Source organism: Tursiops truncatus, chromosome 4 (genome assembly GCF_011762595.2).
Source record: "Tursiops truncatus isolate mTurTru1 chromosome 4, mTurTru1.mat.Y, whole genome shotgun sequence".
NCBI lineage: Eukaryota > Metazoa > Chordata > Mammalia > Artiodactyla > Delphinidae > Tursiops > Tursiops truncatus.
In genome coordinates, this window is record NC_047037.1 from 8,264,225 (window position 1) to 8,278,085 (window position 13,861).

The 13,861-nt window shown below is 39.4% G+C and overlaps 1 pseudogene; it reads right to left on the minus strand.

The window, feature by feature from the left end:
* The window catches only part of LOC101335852 (actin, cytoplasmic 2-like), a 132,172-nt pseudogene extending 122,853 nt beyond the window's left edge, over positions 1-9,319 (minus strand).
* Between the last annotated feature and the right edge of the window lie 4,542 nt (positions 9,320-13,861).

Below are 13,861 nucleotides of genomic sequence, written 5' to 3' on the forward strand. Positions count from 1 at the left end.
AGTTCTAGAAGAAAACTTTTCTGACTTTGTATTAGATAAAGTTTTATTAGATATGACACCAAAAACACAATCTGTAAAAGAAAGTACTAACAAACTGAACATCAAATTTTAATTTTAATCAAAATTTAAAACTTGTGCTTTTTGAAATGCACTGATAGCAGGATGAAAAAAACATGTTACAGACTTGGAAAAAAATTTGCAAATTACATATCTGATTAAGGACTTGTATTAAAATATACATTTTAAAATACTCTTAAAACTCAATAATAAGAAAACAAACAGTGGGCAATAGACTTGAAAAGGCACTTCACCAAAGATATACTGATGGCAAATAAGTACATGAAAAGACCCTCAACTGCATTAAATTAAAACCACAATGAGCAAAACAGACCTATTAGGATGGCTAGAACTTTTTTTTAAAGATTTACTGTATCTGATTTACTGTATGTGCTCCAAGGATTTTGGAGCAACTGAACTCTCATACATGCTGGTGGGAATGAATGTAAAAAGGTTCAACTCCTTTGGAAAAAAACATTTGACAGTTTTTTTATTTTTTGGTTTCGTTAGGCCACACCATGTGGCATGCAGGATCTTAGTAACACGTGCCCCCTGCATTGGAAGCCACGGAATCTTAACCACTGGACCACCAGGGAAGTCCCTGATAGTTTTCTTAAAAAGTGAAACATATACCTACGTATAATCTAGGCAATCCACTTCCAGATTATTTACCGAAGAAAATAAAAGTATATATCAGAACAAAGACTAGTACACAAATGTTCATTGTAACTTTATCTGTATTAGCCCAAAACTGGAAACAGCACAAATGTTCAACACAGAAAAAAGGGTAAAGAAACTGTGATATAGTGATATAATGGAACACTACTCAGCCATAAAAATGCATGAACTGTCGATACAAGCAACGACACAGGTGAATCTCAAAATAATTATGCTGAGTGAAAGAAGCCAGACACTTCCCCCCCTGCAAAAAGTACATACTTTTGGATTCTATTTGTCCAAGGTTCCAGAAAACACAAACTAACCTATCGTGACAGAAAACAGGGCACTGGCTAACTGGGGATGGGAGGGGTTCATGAGGAAGGGCAGGAGGAAGAGATTACAAAAAAGTATGAGGAAACTTGGGTGTGATGGGTGTTTGCATTATCCTGATTAGTTTGACAGTTTCATGGGTGTAAACGTTTGTCAAAACTTACCAAACAGTACACCTTAAATATGCACTGCTTGTTTCATGGCAATTATTCCTCAATAAAGCTGATAAAATTTTTAAATATGAAAAAATAGACTAAATCTTTCCTTTTATACAGAATCCAGACACGCTTCAAGGAAGATTTGAGGTGAAAACTATGGTGACCCCACAAAGACTCATCAGGCTATAGTCTTGGGAGGTAGGAGGATTCACCTAGAGGTTGAAGCAATTTCTTTTCACCTAAAGCTTGAATAGACCAAGGTCAGATCCAAGTGGTTGGGGCCTAAAGAATGTTAATTTGAGGATGTTAGTTTAAGAAAAGAAATACAAAATTAAAAATGTTAAATTAGATTCAGAAGTGATTATCAATACAGAATAAGAAATCAGAAAACCTTTCCAACTTTACAAAGCTGACACACACCTCAAATTGCACAAAATTCAAAAAGTGATGTATATATTCATTAATTCACCACTTACACTTCTTAATACTACTTGTGCAAAATCTTTGTTCATCTCTTTTCTGACAATTTTATAACATTGTCTATAAGAAGATAAAAAGATAGTTCATTCATTCCTCTAGAAACACTCATATAGCATGAGCCATTGTACATGCAGCATTATTTATTATATTCCTAACCAGAGCACACTTTCTAGTTTGATTTCATATGGATAGGAACTACATTACATTACTAATAATTGGAAGAATTTCCATAGACTCGCTTCCATTTCTGTTCATTTCAACCCAAGTTCCTCCTCACTAGCTACATACTTCTAGTTCTGGACAGCTTAGCACCCACTCATTTCGTGATAAAATCTCCAACCATACGGATTCTTGTCTCAGTGCTGGGTACGTTGGCCCAGTTGATGGAACGAGTATTTCTGGAAGGCCGTCCTACACTGGGATGGCTAGCAATACCTTAACTAAATATGGAAATGTCTGTGGCCCACCTAAATACATCCCTCTTGAATTGCGTCCCCTAAAATTTTCGTAGTCACTCCAATGATACCCAACCCAAGTAAATATAACAGGGCAGAGAGCATTCGAGGGGAGAAAAGACAATTGTCAACCAATTTCAGTTAAAATATCTAGTTCTCGAAAATTTTGGAAAATCCTGTGACTAATGAACACATCAGTAGAGTCCCTCCTGCAGCCTCAGAAGGGCCCTGCAAGTAAGGGATCCTGCAGGTTAACATCCTTAGTTTCCCAGTGGAATGACCTTTAAGCCTCTATTTCTTCTTCCACCTTCCTATTTTCTCTCTACTGTTTGCTCTCTCCCTCACAACCATTTCCCAGCGTCTTTCAGTTTCTCAGTTTAGAGGATAACGATAGGTACTTGGCTTTATATGTGATCTGTATAACACCCTGAGAACTATAGCTCCTTTTCACATACAGAGGAAGTTATCATCACAATACCTTCAGCAAATTGAGCATTTATCAAGATAGAGAGAAATACCCTTTGCTTAAGATATATTAATATATTGCTTCAGATGAGAAACCAATATGCGCACACATTTTTTTTAAATTAAGTGTATGTGGGACTTCCCTGGAGGTCCAGTGGTTAAGACTCTGCCCTTCCACTGCAGGGGGCACGGGTTCCATCCCTGGTCGGGGAACTAAGATCCCACACATCGTACAGCATGGCCAAAAAAAAAAAAAAAAATTAAGCATATGTAAAGAATTTGAGAATTTTGGTCCTCAAACATAAACACAGACACCAGTTTTTATTATTCCTATGGAATTAAAACTCAGATTAATTAGAATTATCAGAGAGTGGCATCATTTAATTAATTTTTTTCTGCCCAACTTAAAATCCTTAACTGAAACATCCTTTGTTTTCATTCTGCATTATTCAGAATCTTTGTAAATTTTAAGTGGACAACTTTTGTCACTTAGTGATAATAGCCTGAATGTAATTTAATGTGATTAATTAGGTTGCTGAATTCTTTCAGGAATGTGATTCATACCAGAGTGCCTGTGTCACTTACAATTCTTTGTGGTGAAAGTAGCACAAAACCTATAGAGTGGCTAAAACTATAAATGATAGCTTGAAAGAATGTTTGTAATTATTCCTGGAGCAGGTCTTACTTCAGGTAAGGCTTGATCCAGGAGTTCAATGGTTGACAGTATGAGCCTGAATTCCCTCTGTCTCTGACCTCTATCTTCTGTCACAGTGGCTTCAAACTCAGGTTCTTCATAGTAGTTACCCCAGCAGAGCCATGCTCTCTCCCCTAGGTAAGAAAATGCTGCCACCATTTCAGAACTCACATCCTTATACAATATAGTTAAAGAAGGGAGCTACTCATTTCCAGAAGGCCAGCAAACATCTCATTCCGTTTCATTGGCTCTGAATAGTACCTATTCATCTTTGAACCAGGCAATATGGCAGGAGAAATGGCGAAGAGGAATATAGTGCTTGGCTTACATCAATCTAAGCTCACTTCTAAGGCAGGCATGGGGTCAATTCTGCACACACCAAACAGCTCTAGTGTGCTGTGGGGGACAGGCAGTGAGGGTAGATGTTCCAGAGGAAAATAATGGCGAGGGAGAATGGATATCAGGGACGCAACCAAGAAATAACTGTCCACCACAACATCTATGAAATGATTAGGCTTTGAAGTCAGGAATCTGGAGCTCTAATTCCATCAGATTCCATCATTTATTATGTATAGAACCTCATGCAAGTTGACTTTTTTAAGGCTGTTACCTCTTCTGTAAAATAGTGAAAATAATACCTACTCCCCAAAGTTATTATGAAATTTACATAATATACATACAGTGAATGACAGAGTGTCTGATCCATCGTAGGTGCTCAATAATAATTTTCACTCTTGTACAAATTCTTCAGTCCTACGAATGGCTGCTATTAAACTGGAAGGCAGGGGAATTCTCTTTTACAGAGAACAAATCACCACTCTGGTTAGAAGAAAAACAGATATGGACTTCAGGGAGCAATTGACTTTTCACCACTGACCTCACCCAATGTGTAGAAAATCCCCTTGCAAGCCTCCACTGAGAGGTCTTTTAGGATGGAACTAGTCCTGAGGTCCCAAATCCAAACTGAAACTCGTTTTCCAGATAAATAATGATCTGAATTGTGATCAAGTTCCTATACTTGCTCAGAAGTATCCATTTAAGTCCACAGGGTAGCCTAAAACTAGGACCTTCAAAGTACATTGGGTGTGATTGCAATGGATTCTTCCTCAAACATGAGTCCATCTACATCAGAGTTTCTATGGGGAAGATATATTCATAAGTGATCTCTAAATGAATTTTCAGTACAGGTCCCATTATAAAATAGTGAGTAGTTTAGTCTGGCAGCAAACACATCATTGAGTGTATATATTTTTTTAATATTTGAAAAATATCATTGAGTATATATATTTTTTAATATTTAAGAAATCTAAATGGAGTCATCTTTCATAGAAAATCCCTGGGGGAGGGAGCAGTAGATGGACAGGGAACAGCAAAACAACATATTATTTAAAGATATGTCATACTTCCCAAGGTCCATCCCCTCTGCTAACCAGTCAGTGTCCCCAGACCATGCTGCAGCACACCAACAAAGGCTCTTTCTCTGTATTTCTCTGCAAAATGTTCTTTTACATATATGAAATAGCTTTGGGGATCTTTTCTTTGGGGGAGAAAGGACCAAAGTGAAAAAAAGTCTTCTCATAGAGAAGCAAATCATCAGACCAGACAAGTAGGTATCCCTTCCCCAGCCCAAACAATGGGATAATTTCTGGTGGGCCATCCTCAGCTCCAATGAAGTTCACTGCTTTTTTTTTTTTTTAATTCACAGCTCCCACTCTGTGGAATATTGCAGGTGTGAAGCAGCTGTATTCAGAGTAACATCTCATACATTTGCGCAGTGTTTCAGGCTGGGCTTGCATCTTTCTACTTTTCCTTTCTCTTTTCTTTTTTTTTTTTTTCTTTTCTTTTCCTTCTCATTTGAGTTTATAGAACTTCACTCTAGTACTCAATAGCCATTATGGCTAGAGAGCACCTCCTTTAATTCAACGTAAAATCCTCCTGCTATAATAGCAAGGAGGTTTTTTTCTTCGTCCACTCTGTTGATATTTGAGCACAGCTGGTCAATCAATTCTGTGTTAAAAACTTTCATGAACTTGAAGATATTATTAGATTTCCTCCCTTCTCCTGGCCATGGAATTATCCCCACTCATTTGCTAAAATATTTCTTGCTTACAAATGATTTTATCATCTGTGTTTTTCTTATTTACCCTATCCCCAATTTCCCCATCCCTTCCTGAACTGAACCCCTCACTTTGGTTATGGAATATAACCAAAAGGAATATTGGAATATAATCAAAGGAGAGAAAAGTAAGTAATATAATAAGAGGAGAGGAATAAGGAATATAATTAGCGACCAGAAAGGAATATAATAGGAGGAAAGAAAAGTAACTGTGGGCTTGGTCTTTAGATAGACCAGGAGTTGAATCTTGGCTCTGTTGCTGACCTTTTTGGAACATTCCTACAAATTACTCAACACTTCCGTTCCTTATGTAAAATAGAGATAATTCATAGGGGTATTGTGAAAACTAAATGATATGCTACATGAAGAAAAAGCTTTTCTGGCATCAAAGGCTCAATAAATATTTATGGAGATGTGGGAGGCATTGTGATCACCCCTCCCAGATCCCCTTGAATTCCTTTGACCCTTTCTGTGCATTTATTCCTACTCCTTGGTTTTTACTTTCAGTGACCCTGCACATGTCTCTCCTTGGGAGGATGAGCCCAGGGCTGTTGGAGCAGAAGTACCTGGGAATTTACATGGCCCTGGGGTGGGCCTCCACAGTGACTGGTGATGTACATGTATGGAGGCCCAGCCTCGTCCCACTTGCCTCGTGGGGGACAATCAACTCCCACTCAGGCTCTCTTGAAGGATGAGGCTAAACACCTCACAGTGGAACTTGGTCTGAAGCCCACTTGTGGCTTTGCTTCTTCCCTTTCCCTGTCCTGATACCTACCCCCTCCATCACTGATTTCTCCTGGGAGCACTTCGTTAATAAATCAGTTGTATGCAAATGCTCATCTCAGGACCTGTTTCTGGGGTCCTGACCTAAGACAGTTACCAATGCAATGATCATTCCTCACGGTGTTCAGATACCTCAGTTTAAGAAACATAATACTGATTTTCACTCAGGTGAGCCAATGCTCTGAAAAAATTCCCAAAGAGAGCCACTTCCTTAACTCATCACATTATAACAAACTGTGGCACATTGTGAATTATTTAGTAAATTGCCAGAAGAAAGGGAGGCTTTAAGCAGGTGGCATGGATATTTCCAGAATAATTCACAATAATTCATTCATTAGAAACTACCTTTCCATCCCTCACCTTGTTTTTGTACTACTGAGCCTACAAGGAATAAAACCCTTCCCAACCTGTGGACACAGTTCTGCTCGGCATTAAGAAAATGTGTGTCTAATCTCATCCCCTCCCTTGCAAGAGAGACTAGAGACAGGGCCTTGAGAAGTTGGAACAAGACCTCTTATCCAAGCCACCCTGGAGAAGGAGACACACAAGCAAACAGCTGAGAGCAAGCACAGACACACACCGAAGTTGGAGTGGAAGGAGAGGAGTCTGAGGTCTTACAGAAACGGGCTCAGGGCAAGAGCAATGAAGAACACTCAGAAAGCATCCCGTGTGATTGCCAACCAGGCCCTTGGGTCATTGCATCTGAGGTGTGGGAGCGTGTCAGGCTGGCTTAAAAGTCCAGATGCAGAGATTTTAGAGCTGAAGACCACAGAGTGTGGGAGTTTACTGCATCTCACTGTCAAACCACCACTCCTGAAGGGGGCATTTAAGGGACTTCAAATAAGTTAATTTACTCCTCCCATGGGTCATCTCTGATCTTTGTTTTCACCTTCCCCATTGCACCCAACTTCTGGATTGGTCAGCAATTAGTCAATAATCTGCTGCCCCTGATTTAAGTGGAAATCAAATAACCAAAGGAAGCAGCACATTCAGGGTTCCCTCCACCCTCCAGGGCAGGACCACACCTGTCCTATACTACGTGAGCTTTGTGACAGCTTTCTCTTAAGAGGCTGTATTTCAGTTCGCTGAGGCTGCCAAAAATGCAATCCCAAACATGCAAAGCAGTGTGACCATTATTTTTCATGTGCATTTGCCTTTCCTGAATCTTATGGGGCAAAGGTCTATACTTTTTCAATTTTAAAATTAATCCGATCACTCCCTTCCATTACCAAGTCTCATTCCACTTAGGCTGAGTTTGAGTCCTTCTAAAAATCAAAGGGATATGCTTTTGTTTTAGCCAAGATCACCCTCCAACCTTGTAGCATAATTGGACTTCCTATCAAATCCACCCACACAACTGCAACCCCATTCATTTTTTTTAACTGGATTTTTATGTTTAAATTGGTAACTATTGAGAGGATTTTTAAACAGCTATGTTAGACCACTTTGTTTTTTTTCTAAAAGATGAGGAATCACTATTTATCTTGCCAAGGCCACAGCATGATAAATACATTGAGAAAGCAAAGCATATACACACACACAAAGTTTCTACAAGGCCTCTTTTCCCGTTGTCATGGTTTCTGTTGAAGCCTGGTACCTATGGTAATCCTATTTGGATAATGTTCTAGTTTTTGTTTGTTTGTTTATTTGTTTATTTGTTTTAAATATGGCACCATTTCCATACTTTAGATTATTGGCTGGTGCTGGGAAGGAATTTAGAACACTCTTCCTCAATACCTTGTTCTCTCACCCCAGCCTGCTTTTGAACAAATTGTTTACATCCAAACCCATTTCCGTATTTAATCCATAGAGGTTGTTGAGGCGTCTTGGATTATTTAGACCTTGAGCACAACAGAAATAAGTTCTTCTCAAAGTTACTGATGATAAATTAGGAGTTTGAGATTTACAGATACACACTATTATATAGAAAATAGATAAACATAGATAAAAATAGATAAACTATATTTATTGTAATAACTTTAAACCATAACATTGTAATAACTTATAATGGAAAAGACTGAAAAAAAATATATATGTATATATATATATATACATACATATACATATATATATATGAATCACTTTGCTGTACACCAGAAACTAACACAACATTGTAAGTCAACTATATTTCAATTAAAAAGAATCTGTTTAATTACTGATGAGTTATGTATTGTCAAAAGCAATGACTACATCCCAATCAATGATTCTCATCTTATTAGACCTTTCAGCAACATTTGAAATAACTGATCACTATTTCTGCCTTAAAACCTGTTCCTGGGCTTCCCTGGTGGCACAGTGGTTGAGAGTCCGCCTGCCAATTCAGGGGACGCGGGTTCGTGCCCCGGTCCGGGAAGATCCCACATGCCGCGGAGCGGCTGGGCCCACGAGCCATGGCCGCTAGGCCTGTGCGTCGGGAGCCTGTGCTCCGCAGCGGGAGAGGCCACAACAGTGAGAGGCCCACGTACCGTAAAAAAAAAAAAAAAAAAAAAGCCTGTTCTTCACTTGGCTTCCAAGAAATCATACTCTTTTTGACACCTCCTTCTCAGCTTCATAGGCTGGTATCTCCTTATGTCTCTGAGCCCCCAGTTTCAATTCATAGACCCCCTTCCCTAAGAAGTGACCTAAGTGATCTCATCCCATCTCATGGTTTTAAACCATCTATCTGCTGATAAGCCTCAAATTTCTATCTCCAACTTGGAACTCTCTCTCTCATCTCCAGACTCATATATCCAAGAGCTTACTTGGTAACGCCACTTGGATATCCAATAGACACATACCTCTTAACATGTTCCAAATGAGGATGTTTACACACACACACACACACCCTCTTCTCCAATCTTCCCCATGTTAACTGAACCTCCGTTCAACCTGTTAATCCAGTACCTGTTTACATCAATATCCTGAGGGAATCAATAACTCTACTCTTACTCTAAAAGCTGTCATCAAATCCTATTGTCTCTACCTTCACAATATACCCGGAACCTGACTGCTTACCATCTCCATTACCACCACCTTGATCCAGTGCCGACTGGATAATTCTAGTAGCGTCCTGACTGACCTCCTTTTCTTTGTCTTTGCCCTTCATCCATCTATTCTCAGTCAACATAACATCCAGAGCCATCCTGTTAAAAGGTAAGTATGATCATCTCAGTCTTCTGTACAAAACCCCTCCAATGGCTTCCCATGGGACTCAAAGCAAAAGCCAAGTTCCTTTCTATGATTTACAAGATTCTACATGGTCAGGTCTTCATCCCCACTGTAACGTCACCTCCTATAACACTCCCCCTCATTTACTCCATTCTAGTAATCCCAGCCCCTTTGCTTTTCCCCATAAAAATGCCAGGCATGCCCCAGCCCTGTGGCCTTTGCGCTTGCTCTTCTCTCTGCCTAGCTTACTTGTCCTCCAGATACCTATTATGCATGACTAGTTCTCCCACTGATTTCAGGTCTTTGTCTAAAACCACCTTCTCCGTGAGGCTACAGTTACCTCTCTCCCTAAAACTCTTCCTTCCCCTCTTTATTTATTATTAGCCCTTATCACTTTCAAGCATGTTATTTACTTTACTTATATATTTTGTTTATAATCTGTCTCATTCACTGAAATGTAATACCCATGAAGGGAGGAGTTTTTTCTATTTTGTTCATTACTGAATCCCCAGCTCCCAGTGCCAGAAGTACAGTAGGTGCTTAATGCATATTGGTTGAATGGATGAATAATGCTTAATATATACAGAGATAGTTTTATCTAACCCATCTCAATTATCCAAATCAAAAGAAGATAGAGTAAGAGTTGCTCTGGGAAGGGATACAAGAATGGTCATGGGAAATGGGCATCGTCAGAAAATCTACAAACAACAAATGCTAGAGAGGATGTGGAGAAAAGGGAACCCTCTTGCACTGTTTGTGGGAATGTAAATTGATACAGCCACTATGGAGAGCAGTATGGAGGTTCCTTAAAAAACTAAAAATAGAATTACCATAGGACTCAGCAATCCCACTACTGGGCATATTCCCAGAGAAAACCATAATTCAAAAAGACACATGCACCCCAGTGTCCACTACAGCTCTATTTACCATAGCCAGGTCATGGAAGCAACCTAAATGCCCATCGACAGACAAATGAATAAAGAAGATGTGGTACATATATACAATGGAATATTACTCAGCCATAAAAAGGAATGAAATTGGGTCATTTGTAAAGACATGGATGGACCTAGAGACTGTCATACAGAGTGAAGTAAGTCAGAAAGAGAAAAACAAATATTGTATATTAACACATATATGTGGAATCTAGAAAAAATGGTACAGATAAACCGGTTTGCAAGGCAGAAATAGAGACACAGATGTAGGGAACAAACATATGGACACCGAGGGGGGAATGTGGGGGGGGGGAAGAATTGAGAGATTGGGAGTGACATATATACACTAATTTGCATAAAATAGATATCTAATAAGAACCTTCTAACTTTACATGCTATCATATGCATTAGTCATTAGATGCACCTAGTTGGGAAGAAATGGATTTCACCCAACTCATCCAGCGTCTTAGGCTGCTACGTACTTACCTTGTACTAGATTACCTACTGAAGCTTTACCAAGCCCTCAGCTTTTTTCCATGCCATAGGGGTAGCAAATGTACCAGCCAGTAGTGCCAATTTTATAGGACTACATCACTGTGCCCTTCTTCAAGGTATATGTAAACATGAAGTTTCTTGACCTTGATATATCAGAGAATTATGTGGAGTTTTGCTTAAAAATGGAGTTTCCATAAATTGATGACACGATGGATCCCCCAGCGTGGCCATTCAAATCCCTCTGCCTGATTCTCCTGCCCTTTGTTTTCCTGATTTTTCCCATTCTCCTCTTTGCAAAATTTTTTTGCTTCCCTTTTGTTGTTATTATTATTATTTTAAATTTGAAGGTGCATAGCAGGGATTCTATACAGCTCACTTGAAAGCAACAGAAAATTAGTCAAGTAGTGAAAAAGTACCTGCAATTGTATTACTCAGTGGAGACCCATTTAGACAATTTTTCAGAATTGTGGTAAGTCTTCCAATTTTGTTTGTTTGTTTGTTTGTTTGTTTGTCTTTCTGTGTCTCAGATTCCATCATACCTAAGACTGAGGGTGGCTTCCTTTCCCATATTGCCTCACCTGCAGGCATGAAGTTACCTACAGGCACTCATGTGCATTAGCTGTTAATTTGGGGGTTGGGGATATTACTATTAGGGTGTGGAAGATTTGTTTCATACAGGGAGCTATGTAGCATCTTCAGGGGATCTGAGACCTAGAAAACAGCAGTCCTATTCAAGGAAGACCCTGTTACCAAGGAGCCCAGTTATCCATCAATGTACCACAAAAATTAAACCATCTCTTGTAACAGCAGTGGAAACACTGTGGGCAATGAATTCTTAGGGGGTGGCAAAACAGATGAAATCCAGTCATCACATTTTACAACAGATCTGCTGCTTGATAAAGTACAACTGGAGAGCAGGCTGTTAGCAATAAGGCCATTTCTAAGAATAAAATGAGAGTCTGTAGAAGATCCATTTGAATTATTAACTCCAAAAACGTGGCTGGAGAAGAAAATTGTTGCGTGTATCACTGGCTTTTCTCCTCACGTGTATGATTAGAACAAAGGGAGGCACAGAAGAGCGGTGGAAAGACGGGAAAGCAAATTTTCTTCCGACATAAGGAGGCACATTTTCACGCAGTGCCTCGTCAATACATGGAGAGGCCACCTACCAGGTAAAGAAAAACACTGCAGCCATTGGGAAAGCAAGCAGATGCCCAAGCAGGGGAAAACCACACTCATTTTTACCCAACACCGTTTCTTTTTTTGGCTTACAAAAGCGTTCCTTTAATACCAAGTGGACACCTCTAGCCTTTATTCTGCACCCTGTGGATTTCCCCTCCCTGCTCCAGACACCCCAATCCAGACTCCATTTAAAATGCAAGGCATGTTGGGAGTCACAAGGAAACAGCCAAGGTGACCATCACGATCTTCTCTCTTGTATTGGCATTAAAAACGGAGGATGAATCGATATGGAGAGACGTATTTGTGCTTTCCAATTCAGTATTTTTCACCACATTAATCACGAGATGTGAAATCTTTCATCCAAAGAGAAGCAGAGAAACATGTTCACAGGTCACAGTGGCCAATGCTCTCCTTTGATTTTATGAGCATGTTTCTTCAATGTCATATGGAGACAAACAGACACATCCTGACTACAGAAAATAAGGTGCTTCGTTATGGAATCCAGTCAGTGAAGGAAAAAAGACCCATACTGCCATTGATACTGAAGATGCTGGAATGTAATTTGGTCTTTCCCTCTTCTGGAAGTTGCTCTCAGGACCCTTCCACATCTTCCTTTTCAAATCCTTTGAGTAGAAAGTTCCAAAATCTTCTTTAAAGAATGTACAACAGGACCCTTCAGAACGTGTAGGTCTTATAGATGGCAAATACTGTCAGTAAGTAATGTCAGTTTTTCCTGTTTCCTTCCTTGTTAAAGATGTATGCCTTTCTCATATAAAGCAAGAAAATATAAGATAAGCTGAATAATATCTAAGACTGTTAGGACTTAATTGTCTTTCTATTTAAAAGATGGGGGAAATAGAGTTTACACCTCATATATTGCAGATCTGATAAGGGCACTTCAAGAAAGACAGTCTAAGACCCAAAATAAGGGGGAAAAATGCTCCAGATATGCTCAGTCTGAATATCTGGAGGATGAAAGGCATATAATCAAAGATTACTAAATCTCCACAGATAAATAGACTTGTTCACCATATTATGGAATAACAGAGCTAAAGTACTTGAAGGAGGTAGTTTGGGGTTGAATTATTGCAATTTTTTGTGTTGGGTTGTAGGGTTTTTTATGTGATTTTTTTCATATCACAGGGTGAATATAGATTTAGAAAGCAGTTCTTTCTCTGACGTCGTATATAAGAGCCAGAGAAGATTTGGGTTCAATTTATTTGTATTTATTTATTTTGTTTTAGGCATTCACCTAAGCACTTTTTAAAAATTAATTTATGAATCCCCACTTTGTGTTCAGTAAGGTAGGTACTCTTATTATCATCATTTTTCAGATGGGAACTGAGGCTCAGAGAGCGTAAGTAACCATCTTGACATCACACAGCGGGTAGGTGGTAGAGACTGGCCCCAGGGTCTGTGCTCGCAACTATTCCATCACCTCTCATTCAATCACACATTCACACATTCAATAAATGTTCAGTGAGCACCTTGGGGGGGAAAGCACTGTGCTAAGTATTAAATAGTATCCTTTCTTCAAAATGTCAGCAATTAAGAAGAGAGATGAGACATGAACACAAATGCCTACATCCTAAAGAAGTGTGTGACAAGCTACCTAACAGAGACACCTGGAATATAAGAAGCAACTTTGTAATCCCTACAAGTGGTCCAAGGAGAGCGGGATATGGCAGAAGCAATAGGAGGAAGATTTAGGAGGAAGGGACCAAGAGTCACGTCGGGAATCATTAGAAAGGGAGCCTACGGTAAAAACCATTCCAATGTTGAGAAAAGAGAGTTCTCTGTGGGAGAAAAATCAGTTCTTAGAAAATGCTGGGGTTTTGCCAATTTCAATGTGCTGTCGACTCAGTGAGGCCAGATCTCTTGGAGCAGAACTTGGCTCTTGCCTTTTT